Here is an 18560-nt window from a genome sequence, read left to right as displayed (position 1 = left end):
CATATCTGAACAGAACATTGCCCACTAAAGCGAGCCCACCGCTGCACTTGCCATCTTTCCAGTGGAACCGTGTGACGCAAGTCCAACTTTTTGCTCTGAAACCCACAAGAGGACACTGTACTCTAAAAACTGTGTTGGGACTTGTACTTATATTACTCCTAATTTTGGTTTTGGGACTGATCTATTATACATTTGAAAAGATTCACAGGTTTCTTCAGTATACTCATTAATGTTACATAGTAATAATCACCTATACCTAGACTAATGTTAGATTGCTATTGAATTTCTTGTTGTTATACTCTTGCCTACCTTCTCTATTCTCCTTACTTGGCTCCTATATTATCCCTGTTTAATTCTCCTGACTTAGGGAGGTATTTCCCACTGCATGACTCAGGCTGACACCCTCCCCCCCAACCCCTATCTTGGGCCTCAATCACAAGAATCCACCCTAGGTACCCCAACAGTTGACTTACCCTGTTTTAATTAAAACCCTGTATCTAATCATTACTTGCCCTTTATTTCAATTTAATTCTATTATTCCTGACAATACAAATCATCATTTGTTTTGTTCTATTCTTTTGACTTGATATTTCATACTTCTTGCATTACACCTGCCTGGCTATCAAATGGCTGGTGCTCACTCTAATGAGCCTCTGAACGGTGCCTTCCCCACTCACCCCCTAGATTGGGATCCTGGAATCGATGATGATCCTAACTGGGACCCTTTAACTAGATTTGAAATTTATAAACTTTACTCCATATATGGATTGACAGGTGCCGTACCTCTATTGTCACTATAAATGCTATAGGAGTGTCAAGAGGGGTACTTGACCAATTTAAAGCCAGAAATCATTGTTGCACTTACATTCCCAATAATAATGACACTGATGATTCTGTTATAAAGGCATTACAAGACCTTTTTGCCTTAGCCAACAAAATTAACTACTAAATCAGGTGTTGATACTGTTGTCTGGTGCGCTATTCCCTATGTTCGGGGGTTTGTCTTAAGCCTCCTTGTTACTACTCTCAGTACAAGACAAACTACATTTCCACCATAAATTTTGTGTAGGCTGTTGATTTTACTTATTTTACTTTTATTGCATGTAACGCAAGTATACCTCTATTATTAAGGAAGATATTTATTCTGCTTATGCTGTTTAATTGAACTATTATACGTTTCTTTTCAGTTTGTTACATTTTGCTAATTTGTATAGACAGGTTTAGATTGGGTTTTCTCTTATTTTTAAACTGTTGTACCTTCCATCACTGGACCTCAAATGGTAACTAAGCAGACTGTTTTCTACTATTGATGATTTCTTAATCATCAAGAGAGAAATGAATTGATTTGCTTCATTTTCTTTACCAAGGAAAAAGTAGATTATGTTCCTATGTATCATCCGAAAACACTAACTCAACAGTGCCTTCATACACGATCTAGGCCCATTACACTCAGAGTGTTGCCACTGCCTCACTCATACTCATAATGTTCCCTAGCAAGCAGTAGTTATTACATTTGCTCTAGTGAGTTTTTTTATTTAGCCAATAGCAACCCTTTTATTAAAGCTAAAATGAAACATTGCTGCCCTGTTAACACCAGGTTTAGCTATATTTACACAATCAAAGTTTTACTAATGATCAGCTTTGTAATAATGAAGTCTGCAATCATATGTACTCAAATTTGTTGACTTTACCCTATGTCAAATGGACTTAATTGAATTCTTGTGTTTCCTAGCTTCACTCTGCCCTAGAGAAGTAGGTGTAGGATAGTTAGTTATTGGGTTGGTTATGGTAAAAGGGGAATCCCAACGCTGCATTTCATCCAGCATAAAATTATGTATCCACATGCTGACTCTTGCTAGGGCCTTGTCCCTTATTGTGCCAGACCACCCATGTCACCTCAAACCTATACATCCCCCCACAGGACTCTAGGAGCCCTCTGGAAAGGATGGCCACACACACTAGTAGTCATGTGTGCCGGCCCCCCTGAGGGGGCCAGGCAAGAGGGGAATGTAGAAATATACTGTCACTTGCTCTCAGTGAAATATAGGCCAATGGCTCAGGTTAAGAGCTAGGCCTCTTAAAATCAAAAATCATCTCTGACACAAAATATATTTCACTGCAGCTCAAGCTGAAGTGAGTTCCCAGAGAGCTGGCATGGGGTGGGGGGGGGGGGGGGGCATTTGCTCTTGTCAACAATCCTGGGACTGGCACCTGCAAGAAGTCACGAGCAAAGATATTTTGGCTTAATGAAAGACAGTACTGGGTCAGCTGCACCCCGGATGAGATCATCCAGGGGGGGCTAGGGAAGTTTGGGAACACATAGTATCTTGAACATCATTGACATCAAAGATGATAGCTGATGGGAGCAGATAGAGGGAGGGGGAGCTGAGTAGGGCAAAATGACCTGTGAAGTCATTTCTTCACAGATGCTGTCCTGAACATATTTTGTTTATACTATAACCAGACCGCTGACGACACTGGACACTCAATATTAAGCTCACGCTGGCGAGAATCCTCATTAGTCTACTACCTAGGTAGTGTCGTCAGTGGTCTGGTTATAATTAGGACCAGCTGGCGCTGAGTTTCTGAAGTCTTTTTCTCTATTCCTTTTGGTTATCAAGGAAGCAGAGAGAATTTGCTTGCCCTAAAATGTAATCTGTAAATACAGTGTACCACAATTTGAAATAAAGCCTTAACTAAAATATAAAAAGCGAACACGTATATAATATATTTTAGCTAAATGAGTGCACTGCTAAGATAGTACTATTGAATCTGCTTTGAAATTAAAAAATAAAATGAGGCAGTCTAATATCTTAATACCGGCAGGGAGTTTATATAGTTAAAAAGTTTGGAAATCATAACCCTGGCAAGCAGTCTAAAAAGCGTAATCTATTTTAATTGCCGCGGGATGCATCTACAGTGCTATGTACCGAGAAGATTAAATAAAATGTATAATAAAAGTATACCATTAAAAATTAGAATACCTGAAAGTCTAAAGCACAAAAATGTATATGCTACCAGAAAACTAATCAATATTTATAAAAAATGGTAAACTGCAAATTAAAATGAATAAACCTTAAATTTAAAAGCAAACATATATACAATACGTCAGCCACGAGTGCACTGCTGTCTAAAATAGTACTATTAAATATGCTATGAGATAAAACGTACTTCAAACTAGAAAGAAAGGCGCCTGCATAGCGTCACAAGCCATCCACTGGGCTTGAGTTAAAAAAGTGATAAAAATCGCCCCAAAATAAACCAGAGTATGACATAGGAGGCTGTTAATGTATTACTACTTCAGACAAGTCAAGCAAGATGGCCATAAGTACATATGTAATGCCACACTGGGAAAAGACCAAGGGTCCATCGAGCCCAGCATCCTGTCCACGACAGCGGCCAATCCAGGCCAAGGGCACCTGGCAAGCTTCCCAAACGTACAAACATTCTATACATGTTATTCCCAGTATTGTGGATTTTTCCAAAGTCCATTTAGTAGCGGTTTATGGACTTGTCCTTTAGGAAACCGCCTAACCCTTTTTTAAACTCTGCCAAGCTAACTGCCTTCACCACGTTCTCCGGCAACGAATTCCATAGTTTAATTACGCGTTGGGTGAAGAAACATTTTCTCCGAATTTTTTAAAATTTACTACACTATAGTTTCGTCACATGCCCCCTAGTCCTAGTATTTTTGGAAAGCGTGAACAGACACTTCACATCCACCTGTTCCACTCCACTCATTATTTTATATACCTCTATCATGTCTCCCCCTCAGCCGTCTCTTCTCCAAGCTGAAAAGCCCTAGCCTCCTTAGTCTTTCTTCATAGGGAAGTCGTCCCTTCCCCGCTATCATTTTAGTCAAAACTCCCCGAAGCCTGGCCTACCTGGCTCTCTCTGGCCCTTCCTGACCAGTCCTGTTGCCAGTTTCTGGCCCTTACCATCATCTGGACGTTGGATCGAGGCTGATCGGGGCTTGGGATCCGCTCTAGCAGAGACTGAGGCTCCATCGGTTTCCCTCGGGTCTGGTCCTCATGTGGCTGCCCAGCATCTTGATTCTTGCTTCGCCCTGCACAATCGGTACGTACAGCGTACAACTGACGGGCGTGAGGCGCAGTTGAGTGGCGAGGTGCGGAGCTCAGAGACCTGTGCGCGGTGGGGCCGTATGGCCACGTGGCAGCTGGGTTTCTTCCTTCGCTCCGCTGTGTGGTGGCTGGAGCGGCAGAGCAGCATCGGCCTGAGGTAAGAAGTGAGATCGAGAGGCGGCTGACAGAGGGCACTAACGCTGAGCAGCAGCAGGAACAGCTCATCATCAGCGCTGGCATCGGTCTGCTAGGGATGAACTGAGGAAACTCGGAGGTGATTCCTGGGCCCTCGTCTCGGTCCTGTGTCTGTCCTCTTTCGCTGGCCCTCTGGTCCCGTGATCCTTACCAACACTTCAGTCTTACTGTTCTGGCCTGTTCTGCCTTCTGCTCCAGTCCTGCCCGTCTTCAGCCTCATCTACTCACCTTCAACATCATCATCAGCCTCATCGGTCCCAGTCCTACCTGTCTTCAACCTCAACTGTTGCAGTCCTGCCCGTCTTCAGCCTCATCTTCAACTTCCTCTGTTCCAACACTCGTCTGCTCATCTTCGCATCGTCTTCAGCCTCATCTGTTCCAGTCCTGCTCGTCTTCAGCCTCATCTTCAGCCTCATCTGTTCCGGTCCTTCTTGTCTTCATTTTCACAAACACGTACTTCCTTAATATTTCATTCCTTTTATTGAATGTAATCATAAATCTAACAACAATCACCTATGCTGATTCCGGAACTAACTCATCCAAACCTTTCACTTCCCACTCATGCAATACATATCCCCTTAAGAACAAACATTGATTCACATACAAAATTGATTGTATCACCTCATAAATCAAAAAGAGACCTTTAATCAGTGTTTCCTATGAACTTAAGTCCATGTACTTATGTCCCTTTATAATACATATGGTCCTTCTTGTCTTCAGCCACTGGTCCTTCTGTTCCAGTCCTGCTCATCTGCAGCCTCATCTGTTCCAGTCCTGCTACAGCCATTGGTCCTTCTGTTCCAGTCCTACTCATCTTCAGCCACAGCTGTTCCAGTCCTGCTACAGGCCATTGGTCCTTCTGTCCAGTCCTGCTCATCTTCAGCCCTCATTTGCTCCTACCTTCAGCCCTGTTCCAGTCCTTCTTATCTTCAGTTCATCTGCTCCAGCCTTCAGACTCATCTGTCTCCAGCCTTCTGCTCATTCTAGTTCTGGTTATCCTCGCCTCATCTGCTCCAGTTCCTGTCAGCCCTTGACTTGATGCTCCAACCTGCTGTTTCCACTCATCACCTTTAATTTCAATTACAGTATAATTGCTGTTCTCACCTAGCACCTGATAGTACCATCAATCATTATATTGGGCCCCTAATCACATCCTCTTCCTAGCCATGTCCCTTCCTAATCTATTTCCTCACCTCCTTCCTCTCGCCATTACAGGAACTCACTGCCCTTTCATTGACTTCATCATCTCACCTTCTCTCCTACCCCCTTCTTCCTTCTCAGCTTCTAATCTTCATCTCCTTCTTTCCCTCCATTTTACCTTCCCCATTCTACCTGAGTACCTCTCGCCTTCGAGGCCACACCTCTCCTACTCTCCTCAGCTCTCTTTTACTCCTTCTCTTACTCTCTGCTGGTGACATCAATCCATAATCCTGGCCCTCCTCTTCTGGCCCTCTCCCTTCTTATGCAGACCACATCGCGATGTCTCTAATCTCATCTCTATTCCCCTCCTTCCACCTTCCTCCTTACCCTTCTCTTGCGCCCTATGGAATGCCTGCTCTATCTGTAATAAACTTCCCTACGTTCATGACCTTTTCATTTCTCGTTCCCTCCATCTACTTGCCTTAACTGAAACTTGGCTCTCCCCTGATGATTCTACTTCCGTTGCAGCCCTTTGTCATGGTGGCTATCTTTTCTCTCACACCCCTCGCCTTACCGGCCGCTGTGGTGGTGTTGGATTTCTGCTCTCACCCTCCTGCAAATTCCAAACTCTTCTCACACCCCAGTCTCACTGTTTTTCATCCTTTGAAGTCCACTCTATCCGCCTCTTCATTCCCCTGCCTCTCCATGTTTATCACCCCCCTGATAAGTCTCTTCCATCCTCTCTCACTGACTTCGACACCTGGCTCTTCTTCTTTCATAATCCTTCAACCCCCTCTATTATCCTTGGGGACTTTAACATCCACGCTGATGATCCATCCGACTCCTATGCCTCCCAATTCCTTGCCCTAACGTCCTCATTCAATCTTCAACTGTGCTCTTCGGCACCCACTCACCAAAGTGGTCACTGTCTTGACCTTATCCTCTCCTCTAACTGCTTTCTCTCCAGTTTCTATTCCTCTGATCTCCCCCTATCCGACCATCATCTACTAACTTAAGCACCCTCCTCTCCAGTCCCACCCAATCTCATCCCCCACTTCTAGGAATCTTCAAGCTATTGACCCCTTTAATCTATCCTCTTGTGTCTCTAACCTTCTCTCTACCACCACTCTAAGTCTGTGAATGAAGCTGTTTCTTCCTATGATATTATTCTCTCCTCTGCTCTTGACACTCTTGCCCCTCCCATGCCCTGTCCTACTAGGCGTACCAAACCCCAGCCTTGGCTAACCTCTAGAATCCGCTATTTTCGCTCCTGCGCCCGCTCAGCAGAACGTTCTTGGCTTAAATCCCGCACCCTTGCCGGCTTCACTCATTTCAAATTCATGCTGAACTCTTTCCAATCTGCCCTTTCACTTGACAAACAAGATTACTTCACCCATTTGACTAATTCCCATGCTTCTAACCCTCGACTTCTCTTCGCCACACTAAACTCTCTTCTCAAGGTACCTCCCATCCCCTATTCCCCCTTCTCTTTCTCCTCAGACCCTAGCTGATTACTTCCATGATAAAATCTGTAAAATCCGTAAGATTAACCTTGAAATTTTCATCCAAACCCTCCCCACCTCTCTCTCCCTTAGTCCTCACCCCCTACTCTCCTTCCTCTCCTTCTTTCTCCTCATTCTCAGAAGTTTCCACTGAAGAAACTGCCCTTCTTTCCTCCTCTAAAGGTACTACCTGTTCCTCTGATCCCATCCCTACTTACCACTATCTCTCCTACTATCATCCCCGTCATCTGTCACATCCTAAATCTTTCATTCTCCACTGCAACTGTTCCTACGGCCTTCAACCTTCTATGTCACTCCACTCCTTAAAAAAACCCTCACTTGACCCCTAACAGTCCCTCCAATTATCGCCCCATCTCCCTTTCCTTCTCCAAATTACTTGAGCGTGTCGTTCACCGCCGTTGTCTTTTCACACGCTGTTGTCTGATTTTCTCTCTTCTCAACCTATTCTTGACCCACTTCAAGGTAAAATTATGTATCATACCTGATAATTTTCTTTCCATTAACATAGCTGATCAATCCATAGACTGGTGGGTGTGTCCATCTACCAGCAGTGGAGATAGAGAGCAAACTTTGCCTCCCTATATGTGGTCATGTGCTGCCGGAAACTCCTCAGTATGTCGATATCAAAGCTCCATCCGCAGGACTCAGCACTTAGAGAATTACACCCACAAAGGGACACTCTGCCCAGCTCACCACCGCCGAAACGGGGGAGGGGAATTAACCCAGCTCATCCCCACACAAGTGGGGGAGGGGAATCCGTCCAGCTCATCCCCGCGGAGCGGGGGAGGGACACCACACCCGCCGATGCGGGGGGATCTGGCTTATCCTGCAACCGCAACCGCGGGAGGAGCTGACTGACCCTAACACCGCCGAAGCGGGAGGGGTACAAAGCTGCCCTACAGCCGCACGAAGCGGGAGGGAGCGCCGGCAGAATTTATGTCTCAATCCAGCCCCGTAAAACGGAGGGGAGAGGAATGCAGCAGCTCACTGTAACACAAATTCGTCTCAACTCTTGAAGAATCCTTTGAAAAACTTGAACACGAAGTCCTCCTGAACAGGAACTGAAGACTAAACTTGAACCTGAAATGCAACCAGAATATAACCAATACAGATATCTGGGAGGGACTATGGATTGATCAGCTATGATTAATGGAAAGAAAATTATCAGGTATGATACATAATTTTACCTTCCATATCATCATGCTGATCAATCCATAGACTGGTGGGATGTACCGAAGCAGTACTCACCCAGGGCGGGACATTGAAATCCCTGACCGGAACACTGAAGCTCCAAACCGGGCCTCCGCCCGAGCAGCCAGTCAAGCGGTAATGCTTTGAGAAGGTATGGGCCGATGCCCAAGTTGCCGCCTTGCATATCTCTTCCAATGAGACGGACCCGGCCTCTGCCATCGAGGCCGCCTGAGCTCTAGTGGAGTGAGCCTTCAGCTGGATAGGCGGCACCTTCCCCGCGGCCACATAAGCCGCTGCAATGGCTTCCTTGACCCATCTTGCCACTGTAGGCTTAGCAGCCTGCAGACCCTTACGAGGACCTGCAAACAGGACAAACAGATGATCCGATTTCCGGAAATCATTGTCACTTCCAAGGATCTGATGATGACTCGTCTCCATCCAGATATTTAAGAGCAGAGTATTCCTCTGGTAGTCCTCCCTACGAAAGGAAGGGAGACAGAGCTGCTGATATCACATGGAAGCGAGAAACAAAATCTTGGGCAGGAAGGAAGGCAACTGTGCGAATAGTCCTCCTGCCTCAGTGAACTGCAGAAAGGACTCTCGCACAGGAAGTGCCGGAGCTCGGAAACTCTTCTGGCTGAAGTGATAGGCCACCAAAAAGACTGCTTCAACGTCAGGTCTTTCAGAGATGCCCTCGACAAGGGTTCAAAAGGCGGCTCTGCAAGGCTCTTAGCACCAGGTGAGATTCCACGCAGGCACCACCGAGTGCAGAGGAGGGCGCAGGTGATTAACATCCCTTGAGAAAACGCACCACATCTGGCTGCGAAAGCCAGGAAGCAACCCTTCATGCGGCCCCTGAAGCAAGCCAGAGCCGCTACCTGGACTTTAAGGAACTGAGCGACAGGCCTTTCTCCAGACCTTCTTGCAGGAACGCCAACACTGAAGAAATTGGAGCAGTGAAGGGAGAAAGTGAGCCTGCTTCACACCACGCTGCAAAGGTACGCCAAACCCTGGCGTAAGCCGTAGAAGTAGAGCGCTTCCTCGCTCTCAGCATAGTGGCGATGACCTTGTCTGAGAAGCCCTTCTTTCTCAGACGCTGCCGCTCAATAGCAAGGCCGTAAGACCAAAGGGGGAGGGATCCTCCATCACCACGGGACCCTGATGCAACAGGCCCTGCTCCACTGGCAGCCACAGAGGATCGTCGACTGAGAGCCTGATCAAGTCCGCATACCAGGGACGTTTGGGCCAATCCGGACCCACCAGGATTATCCGGCCCGGATGCTTTGCCACCCGGTCTAGCACCCTGCCCAACATGGGCCAGGGCGGGAACACATAGAGAAGCTCTTGTGTCGGCCACTGTTGGAGAAGAGCATCTACTCCCAGGGATCGAGGGTCCCGTCCTCTGCTGAAAAAGTGCGGCACTTGGCAATTGGCCGATGACGCCATCAGATCTAGGCTCGGCTGGCCCCAGCGCTCTTCGTGATGTCCAAGAACGCCTGAGCAGATAGCTGCCACTCTCCGGGCTCCAAGGTATGGCGACTGAGAAGTCCGCCTTGACATTCATGACTCCGGCAATGTGGGCCCGCTGACAGCTGTTCCAGGTTCGCTTCCGCCCACTGGCATAGATTCATGGCCTCCTTAGCTAGAGGGGCGCTCTGGTACCTCCCTGGCGGTTGACATAGGCCACAGCCGTGGCATTGTCCGACAGGACCCGTACAGGCTTCATTGCCAGTACCGGGATGAACTCCAAAAGCGCCAAACCGAATGGCTCTGAGTTCAGGAGGTTGATAGACCACTTTGCCTCTGCAGGAGACCAGAGCCCCTGCGCTGTCCTTCCAAGCAGTGGGCTCCCCAGCCCGACAAAGAGGCGTTCCGTCGTGACGACAATCCACTCCGGGGTCACCAGAGGCATTCCTGCAGACAACTTGTCTGTCTGCGTCCACCAGCTCAGCGCCTTGCGCACTGCTGGGTCCAAGGGAAGGCGCACAGCATAATCCTCCGACATCGGAGTCCAGTGCTGCAGCAGAGAGTGTTGTAGTGGTCTCATATGAGCCCTGGCCCAGGGCACTACTTCCATCGTGGCCGTCATAGAGCCCACAGCTGCACCTAGTCCCAAGCCCGAAGAGGAGAGGCTACTAGGAACTGGTCCACCTGAGCCTGAAGCTTGACAATCCGATTGTCTGGCAGGAACACTCTGCCCACTTGGGTGTCGAATCGAACTCCCAGATACTCCAGGGACTGAGTTGGGCGCAGCTGGCTTTTCTCCCAGTTGATGATCCACCCCAGGGAGCTCAAAAGAGCAACCACCCGGTCACAGCTTTGCCGCACTCTGCATAAGAGGGGGCTCGGATCAACCAGTCGTCCAGATAAGGATGGACTTGTACTCCTTCCTCTCAGGAAGGCCGCGATGACCACCATTACTTTGGAGAAGGTCCGCGGAGCAGTAGCCAACCCAAACGGGAGGGCTCTGAACTGGAAGTGTCGGCCAGGACTGCAAAACGCAGAAAGCGTTGATGAGGAGGCCAGATGGGAATATGCAAGTACGCTTCCTTGATGTCCAAGGATGCCAGGTACTCCCTGCCTTCACTGCCGCTATAACAGAGCGGAGAGTCTCCATGCGAAAGTGCCGAACTTTCAAGGCCCGATTGACCCCTTTGAGGTCGAGGATAGGCCGTACAGAACCTCCTTTCTTTGGTACCACAAAGTAAATGGAGTACCGCCCCTTGCCAAGCTGATTTTCTGGCACCGGAACGACCGCACCCCAGGCGGATCAGGTTGTCCAAGGTCTGCTGCACTGCCACAGCTTTGACCGGAGACTTGCAGGGAGAGAGTACAAACCCGTCTCTTAAGGGTCGGCCGAACTCTAGCTTGTAGCCGTCTCTGATGACTTCCAGCGCCCAAGCGTCTGAAGTTATTGTGGTCCACTCGCCCAGAAACGAGGACAGCCGTCCTCCCAATCTGCACTGGGGCGTGGACCAAGGCCCCGTCATTGGGTACGCGACCCTGGGGGAGGACCGAGGGAGCACCTCCGGGACGGCGGTCTCTGCGAAAGGAATGCTGCCTGGGGGAGAAGTTCCTCTTGAAGGAAGAGGGGGCAGAGGAGCCCAACCTCCCGGGCGGTACCGACGGGCTTCCTGAAACCGTCCTCTGGAGGTACCGGGGGCGAGTACTAGCCCGAGCCCTGACCTCTGGTAACTTCTTGCCCTTAGACGTGCCGAGATCGGTCACGATTTTGTCCAGCTCGACCCCAAAGAGCAGCTTGCCTTTAAAAGGCAATCTAGCCAGGCGGATTTAGAGGCGTGGTCAGCAGACCAATGCTTCAGCCAAAGCCACCGCCGCGCGAGATTGAGCCATGCCCTTAGCTGAGGCCCTCAAGACATCATACAGCAGTCTGCCAAATAGGCTAAGCCTGATTCCAGGGCCGGCCAATCAGCCCTCAAGGATGATCATAGGGGGAAGCCGCTGCACATAGTCAGCACGCCCTGGCCACATAGGAGCCGCAAACTGAGGCCTGCAAACTTAAAGCAGCCGCCTCAAAGGACGACCTTAAGACCGCCTCCAATCTTCTGTCTTGGGCGTCCTTAGGGCCGTGCCACCTTCCCACGGCAATCCGTTTTCTTAGTCACCGCAGTGATTAAGAATCCACGGTAGGCCACAGATAGGCCTCACGTTCACTTTCAGGCAAGCGATTAGAGGCGGGACATAGCCCTAGCCACTTTAAGGCTCGCCTTCCGGGACATCCCATTGAGCCGAATAAGATGTGCATGGCATCATGCACGTGGAAGGTTCTAGGCGGGCGCTTCGTCCCCAGCATAATGGCAGAGCCAACAGGGGCTGAGGGAGAGACGTCTCCGGAGAGGAAATCTTCAAAATGCCATGGCCTGCACTAACAGGTTGGGCAAATCCTCTGAGCTAAAGAGCCGCGCTGCAGAGGGGTCATCCGCTCCATCCGAGCGGGGATCCGTCTCCTCAAGGAATCCGCAAAGGACCGTTGGGAGAACTCAGATACGCTGCCGTCATCTACATCGGAGGAGACAAAGTCCTCCAAGGCCTGGGAATCAACCCGAGGGCGTTTACCTCCGGGGGCCTCAACCTCTTTACCAGACGAGGGAGCAGGGGCAGCGTTTGCATAAGGAAGGCCTGATGCAGCAGCAAAACAAACTCGGGGGAGAAACCCCCCCAGACTGTGCACTTCCGCAGCCTGGGCTACAGCCCTAGACGCACCCCTCAACCGGTGCTCGCAAGAGCGGGGGAGAGGACATGCTGCGCATCCAAGATGGTGTCCGGCGCGACACTCCGCGAAGGAGCCGCGCGGGAAGAACGGGCGCTTAACTTTAGCCGCTTTTGTGCCGTCGCCCAAATTAAGGGCGTTCATGGCATTAATGTCTCCTACCTCAAGGGCGGCACGAGAAGCCGTCCGAGGCCGCGTGGCCGGCCAAGATGGCGGAGGCGAGCAGCGGGGGATGGGCGTTATGGCGGAAAAACCGCCACACCGGAGGAAGGACCGGGACACTCATCGGTCACGAAACTGTCACCCAACAAGGGCGAATCAGACTTCAAGACCCCCGCATCCCCTCTAGAAGCGCCCAAGCGATCCGGGGAGCGACTCTTTGCGCCCTCGCCCTCCGACGCCATAGGCCACGTGGAGATCAAACGGGAACCCCCTGCCCGCTATAAAAAGGTAAAAATTACCTGCTTTCCGCTCCGAGCTGTAACGACCTGGTGTCCCAGTGAGTAGCTGCAATAAACGTTTAAATAAACGTCGAAATAAACGCCTTTAAGGACGTTCAAAATTTTTTTTTTTTTTAACGGAGCCAGCGGGAGGGGGGAGAAAAGGAGGGACCTGGTGCCACCAGGTTTGCACTTGCTCAAGAAGCGCCCTCAACCCCAGGCACTCAACAAAACCTAAAAATTAGGCTTGGAGGCCTAGCCAGAGCTGCTGCTGTGTGTGACCACCACCTGCTGAGATAGAGAACATACTGAGGAGTTTCCGGCAGCACATGACCACATATAGGGAGGCAAAGTTTGCTCTCTATCTCCACCTGCTGGTAGATGGACACAACCCACCAGTCTATGGATTGATCAGCATGATGATATGGAATCTGGTTTTCACCCTCTTCACTCTACTGAAACTGCACTACTAAAGTCTCTAATGATCTGATCTGGCTAAATCCAGAGGTCTCTATTCCATCCTCATCCTTCTTGACTTATCCACTGCTATCGACACTGTTGACCACACCTACTCCTCGATACGCTGTCCTCGCTTGGATTCCAGGGCCCTGTTCTTTCCTGGTTCTCTTCCTACCTCTCACTCTGTACTTTCAGTGTGAAAAGGTGCTTAAAAAGTCAACTAAAGCTGAATTGTTATACGGCACTCTATACATTCAATGGAACAGCAATAGGCACACTTGATGCTGCTGATGAACTATACAGATTCATGATGGTTACACCATTGTTAATGTATATGGAATGAGCTAAATGAATTTAAGAACATTGAAAAAGTTACTAAACGACTGAATGAGACTTGAAAGGGTATGAGTGAAAATTGGGGCGTGAAAGTGAGTTCCGAATTGACATTTTGTTATGGGCTCATGTTGCTTAAATAAATGTTATTAAGATACCATGATGTAAAGAGTACTTTAATGAGTGCAATTAAATTTTAACTGCCAGACCCTGGACCATTCTTCTAACTTTTGGAGATTCCTTCTCATTGTTTCTACTCACTCCAGGATATCCACTCTATTGGCTATTTTCGTGTCATCCACAAAAAGGCAAACCTTTCCTTTCAACCCTTCAGCAATATCTCTCACAAAATATATTAAACAGAACAGGCCTCAGCACGACCCCTGAGGAACTCCACTGCACACCGTCCTATCCTCCGAGCGGATTCCTACCACTACCCTCTGCCACCTGTTGGTCAACCAGTTACCTATCCAGTTCACCACTTTCCGGTCCCAAGTTCAGCCCTTTCAGTTTATTCATAAGTCTTCTGTGGGCAAACCTATCAAAGGCTTTGCTGAAATCCAAGTAGATACATCTAGCGCACGTCCTTCATACAGTTCTTTGGTCACTCAGTCAAAGAAATCAGTAAGATTCGTTTGGCAGGATTTTCCTTTGGTAAGCCATGTTGCCTCGGGTCCTGTAATCATCCATGGCTTCTAGAAAGTTAACTATCCTTTCTTCAGCAGTGACTCCATTATTTTTCCTACCCGACGTGAGACTTGTCAGTCTGTAGTTTCCCACTTCTTCCCTGTCTCCACTTTTGTGAAGAGGGATCACATCTGCTTGTTTCCAATCCAGCAGAATCTCTCCAGTCTCTAAAGATCTATTAAATAAATCCTTAAGAGATCCCGCCAGGACCTCCCTGAGCTCCCTCAGTATCCTGGGATGTATCCCATCCAGCCCCATAGCTTTGTCCACCTTCAGATTCTCCAGCTGTTTATAAACTCTTTCTTCCGTAAATGGCCCAGTATCCACTCCAGGACTGCCAATGCCAGCTACGTTGAACTTCCTATGCCAGGTCACTGGGGAGCTGGACGCAGGCATACCGGTCAATCTGGCCTCCAAGTGGATGGTGCATAGTCCGGAGATGGAACCACTTGCTCAGGACTCTGCGGATCCCTGTGAACGTGGTGGATGCCGAGGGACGACTTGGGACTGAACCCAAAGGCTCTGGAAGGGTGCTGGCTCAGAGAACCCAGCGCAGAAGGAACTCAGAGTCTGGCTGGAGAATGGAAGAGCCGCTAGGACAAATTGTCTAAAATCAGCAGGGGGATCGCTACTTGAAAAAGCTGGTATGAGACCTATGAAGGTTACCCTTATTCCTCTGTCCTGTAGCCTGTAATGTGCCTTCTTGATGTGCAGCGAGAGGCATTCAGGCGTATGCGGAAGGATCCCACATATCCAGTGGACATGGAGATCCTAATATGCAGAGCCACATATTGGTGCAATACTGGGAATGGACTGTGTGGAAATTCATCTGAGCCCATTATGTGGCGGTGGTAAATCACCAGCCTTGTTAAGAAGAAAAATAAAGTTCGGGAAAGTTGAGCTATGAAAGAAAACATAATGGGGTGGACCCAGGTCCAAAATGTTGGATGAGTCAAAGTATACGGTTAAGATGTGGAATTAAAAATGAAAGAAAACTTAGATGATGTGTCAAATAAAAAGTTTGTTATTGCAATAAAGTGTTCTCTACTGTTTGGGAAACTGTTGGGATATGAGAAAAATGTTTAAGTTATTTGCTATGTTATGACAGGGTGGAGTCTACCTGAACCATGATAAAGAAGAGTTTCCTTCTATGAGGAGACCACAGTAGGGAAAGAGAAGGGAAAGAAATAAGTACTTGCAAAAGATGACGTAATGGGGAAGACAAACTGATGAAAATAATGAGTTTGTATAACAAGGGTTATGTAAAGTGGAAGATAACCATGGAGAAAAATTAAAGAAATGGTACTGGAGAACAAATTGATAAAAAGGATGTGGTTGGAAGATAACCATGTGGGGAGGAGAAAAGAAGTGATGTTATGTATTGAACAAAGTTGAAATGATGTTGTGTAGGGGTTGCTGTTGCTCCAAGAGAAAGGGAGACAGAACCCAAAGTAATCCCTTGAGTGAAAAGGATTGGTGTCTGGGGGGAGAGTGTAATCCCGTTAGGTTGGGATTACTAAAAGAGTAAGTCCCTAAAGAGAGTCAACTGGGGGGTGCCCAGTTGGGTTTTGGTTTTCTGTTTTGTAGCTGTAGGTCTTTGGTTGCCAGCAAGACCCTGCAAGTGACCCGAAGAAGGAGATGGGTGATCCCATTAAAAAAAAAAAAAGTGAATCCATTGGCTAAGAAAGGAGAGGTGTTGCTAAGAAAACAGTAACTATGAAGGACAGCTCCGAGTGGGCAGTGGAGAGACCCAACCTAGGAGTATGTGATCAGAGCCTTTAGTTCCAGAAGATAGAAGTGGAGATTTGTCTCCTGAGCAGCCCACCCTCCCTGGGTGTGAAGCCCATCCATATGAGCCCCCCAACCCAAATGGGATGAATCCGTTGCCAACACCTTTTGAGGATGTGCAGTGTGGAGTAGGAGTCTCATGGCCAAATTAGGCTGAACTGTCCACCAAAGGAGGAATTGAACAAGTTTTGGAGGAACTCAGATGACATCCACTAGATTCCCTAACTGAGACCACTAGGAAGCCAGAGTCCATGGGTACCTCTCAAATTGAAGTGAGCCACGGCAGCGTATGCCAAAATAATGCGGGACACTTTAGTGCATCCTGCATTAGGACATTTTGGCCACTTCAGGCACACATTTAGCACCTAACACAACTAAGGTAAAGGGCTCTTAATTTGGTCAATTTACCATTGAGTAAAGGGGGCAGTTACTTTTCACATGGGTGATACTAAGTACTAATTTAAAAACCATTATATATACTCAGGTCCCCTTTTGTCTAATATTAGATTTTATTTAAAGATCAGAAACCGGTGCAACATATATGCATTAATAGGAAAAAATCAGAAGGGGGGGAGGGAGCAGGCCTTTTCACATTACTGTAGGTCTCAGATGAGGAACTGCCTGCCTTGGACAGGAACCTGTGTATATACCGACGGCAGCTTTGAGTTTTCTGTATGACCCCACTATGGTATTTCGTGGAGTGTAAGGCTTAGCGTTGTCATGTTGCAACAAATTTCCCCCTTGTACTTCCAAATTCTTCTCAACCCTTCTTGCAAGTTTTGCAGGGCTGCAATGTAATGCTTTGAGTGTTCCTCTGATTGTTCTTTACAAGTTCACCAACCTTTCTTATGACAGACTCATCCATTGCTATCACAGGTCATCCATATTATGTTTGTATCATACAAATCAATACTTCCTGGTCTATAATCTTTACATTTTTTAGCCCAGCGACAGAATACTCACATCAACAAACACAGTCATCACCATAACCAACCTGCATGCAGTAGAAATTTCAATTGGAAGTTCCATCACAGCACTTTGCTTAAATTGCACCAAGTACTCACTGCATGTTTCCCTGTCATAAGCAACTGCAAAACAGCCTCTTCACGTAGACACCTCACCAAATGAGGTAAAGGAAGAGATTTCAAAGAACAGGTGAACACGTATAGCATGTCAGTGCTGCCATCTGTTGATGAATTATGGAGGTGGAGGCATTCATTTTCATTTAACCCTCGTAGCTACTGAAACACCTCGCCCACAGAAACATTCTACCACAGAGGGCTAGTAAAACACTGTAGTTTAGTCAAATATCCATAGCACTTTTGGTAGGAGTTTCATAGACATTTTCAACCTGTACAAGCACTTCTTTAAAACTATGCAACAAGCAATATCTCAAAAGAATAAATGAAATGCAATATTAAAGAGTTGTGTCAAGTAAAAATCACACTCTATAAGTGGGTGAGGGGAACTAAAAGGGGGCAAAAAGTCCCAAGCATGCTCAGAAAAGGTTTTATGATCTTTGAATTATCCATGTTGGTGTCAGTTGACAACTACTTGTGTGACTGATCCATCCTGCTTGCTGATGCAGAAGCCAGCTTTCCATTTATTTGATGGAGGGAACACCGAACTAACACTGAAAGGGAGGAGGCAGAAATAGTTCCTGCCAATTTTTCAACTCAAACAAAATCACAAAATCTACTCAAATCAAATTCTGAAGTTTATGTAGCTCAGTGGAACTTTTTTTTTTTTAGGTTTTTTTTCTCAACTAGTTAGTTGCTCTTCAAAATGGCATACTTCGTGACTAACCAATATGCCAAAGTCCACTCTCATCAACTGATTATTATAATTTGAGGGGAAGAAAAAACTTCAGTGTTACTGATGCTTTAAATATTCATAGCATATGGCTAATTCCATCATAAGTCATAAAAACCTCCACCGCCTTTAATAATACGAACTTTTCATCTCATTTTTTCAATTTATCTTTTGTAATTAATGCAATGCAGAGCCTGAGAGCTTATAATTGCAAAATCGTAACTTAGCTGTTGAACCATGCTTTATGGAACCTCTCCGTTTCACTTTGGTTGCTTCGTCAGGAGCCGGTTTCGTTTCCACAGCGCTAATAATATAACAGTCTATGAAAAGAGAAAAAGAAAGAGAAAGAGAAAGAGAGAGAGAGAGAAACCATTACTTGGTAAGCTTATGTTTTGAGAGATGACTTGGGAGCCATATAATAAGATGAATAACTGTACATTTTCATAGACTTTTACATTTTTTAGAAATAAAGCTTAACGCTGTGGAAACAAAAACGGCTCCCGATGAAGCAACCAATGTGAAACGGAGAGGCTCCGTACAGCATGTTTCAACATCTAAGTTATGATTTTGGAATTATAAGCTTACAGTCTCTGCATTGCATTACAAAAGATAAATTGAAAAACAATATAAAAAATGTCATTATTAAAGGCGATGGAGGTTTTTATGACTTATGATGGAA

The 18560-nt window shown here is 47.1% G+C and overlaps 1 protein-coding gene across 2 annotated transcripts in view; it reads right to left on the bottom strand.

The window, feature by feature from the left end:
* DNAJB6 (DnaJ heat shock protein family (Hsp40) member B6) overlaps nucleotides 1-18560 on the bottom strand; it is a 257593-nt gene that overhangs the window by 110062 nt on the left and 128971 nt on the right. The gene's annotated exons all lie outside the window — the stretch shown is intronic.

The sequence above is a fragment of the Microcaecilia unicolor genome, chromosome 1, assembly GCF_901765095.1.
Source record: "Microcaecilia unicolor chromosome 1, aMicUni1.1, whole genome shotgun sequence".
Lineage (NCBI taxonomy): Eukaryota > Metazoa > Chordata > Amphibia > Gymnophiona > Siphonopidae > Microcaecilia > Microcaecilia unicolor.
This window is presented reverse-complemented; position numbering and strand designations above follow the sequence as displayed.